The sequence below is a fragment of the Aplysia californica genome, unplaced genomic scaffold (assembly GCF_000002075.1).
Source record: "Aplysia californica isolate F4 #8 unplaced genomic scaffold, AplCal3.0 scaffold00812, whole genome shotgun sequence".
In the NCBI taxonomy this organism is placed as follows: domain Eukaryota; kingdom Metazoa; phylum Mollusca; class Gastropoda; order Aplysiida; family Aplysiidae; genus Aplysia; species Aplysia californica.
In genome coordinates, this window is record NW_004798082.1 from 22,697 (window position 1) to 24,048 (window position 1,352).

The 1,352-nt window shown below is 37.3% G+C and overlaps 1 protein-coding gene across 1 annotated transcript in view; it reads left to right on the top strand.

Annotated features, from left to right (window-relative positions):
• Positions 1-1,352, top strand: part of LOC101845359 (S-adenosylmethionine sensor upstream of mTORC1) — a gene marked incomplete at its 5' end in the record, with an annotated part of 4,072 nt that overhangs the window by 371 nt on the left and 2,349 nt on the right.

The following is a 1,352-nucleotide window of genomic DNA, read 5'->3' on the forward strand; positions in this document are numbered from 1 at the left end:
CCGAGCAAAAAAAAAGCAACAAACAACATACAAACAAAACACAAAAAAACAAACAATCTGACAGACAAACAAACAGACCAAAAAAAAACAACAACAAACAAACAAAATATACAAAAAATACAACTCCTAACTGTGGATGGTTGGCGGTGGGTGCTATGGTGTGGTTTGCACCACCTTACCTATCAAACATCTATGGTCCTTATCTCTCCTTCTTGTTTTGTCCGTATGTTATTCTCTAGACTCTTGTAAGACTTCTAATCATTGGCACTTATCTTATATGACCTAATTATGTGGCAAAGTGCTGTAAATCGGCTCCTACTAAAACATAAAATTGGTAACCCCCCCCACACACACACACACACACAGGAACACACACTAATCCTCCTCAGCTCGGATACGAACCAAATCCTTTTTCCAAAGCCATAAATAAAGACAGATTTAGCTCAGCTGGCAGAAAGCTGGACTGTGCAGTGCGGGTCTCCCTGGTTCAAGTACCCAACAGGAAGTCCGTGAACTTCAGTCTGTCGTTTTTTTCTGTCTTTTTCTCTCCTTCTTTTTCTTTGTTTGTTACTCTCTTGTAACACCTTTTATCTTCGGCATTCATATGACCAGATTGTGTTGCAAGTGCCGTAAAACTCTTTCTAAAACAAACAAATACATATTGCACCCAAGGTCATGTTTCATAATAAAAATTCATATGATTGCTTTCAAAATCACGTAAAAGCCACTTCCAGTCCCCTCCAGGGTCAGTCATATCACACATTTCTCCTTCCTCACATATTATGTTTTACTTCTTCTCCTCTTCCTCCTCTCAATTTCCCTTCCTGCTTGGTTCTTTTTATCCTCCTCCATTTGAAAAAGTTGGTTTTTCTCAAACTGATCGATTGTCCTAGTTAACAATGACAAATTTGACGTCCCCTTGGTTCGCCCAAAGAGCTTCCCATACACATGTGTATGGTTCAGAAAATGACAACTTATATAACGCATTTTATTCCTTCTCTCATTCGTCCATCATGGTTCCAGCTTTGTCTAATTATCTTAAACTGCCCCGCTTCTAACAAGTGTAAGGGAACAAACCTTTTAAATCTTGTGTTGTTTGTACTTCAAAGGTATTTACCTCCCTTGCCTCAGAAAAAAAGGAAGGTCTTTGTACTTCTCGTTTCTCTGATTTGATTATTTCCTGGGTCACTCTGTTCTAATAATGTTAAGATGTAGGCCTAGGTTGTAATCATTTATTTTCTTGCATCTTCATATGTTATTTATATTCGGGCTTTTTATGTGCGTGTGTTTGTGTTTTTATTAATCTACTGCTTTTTTGTGCTGTTGTATTTTTTTATAATTAAAAATTATTA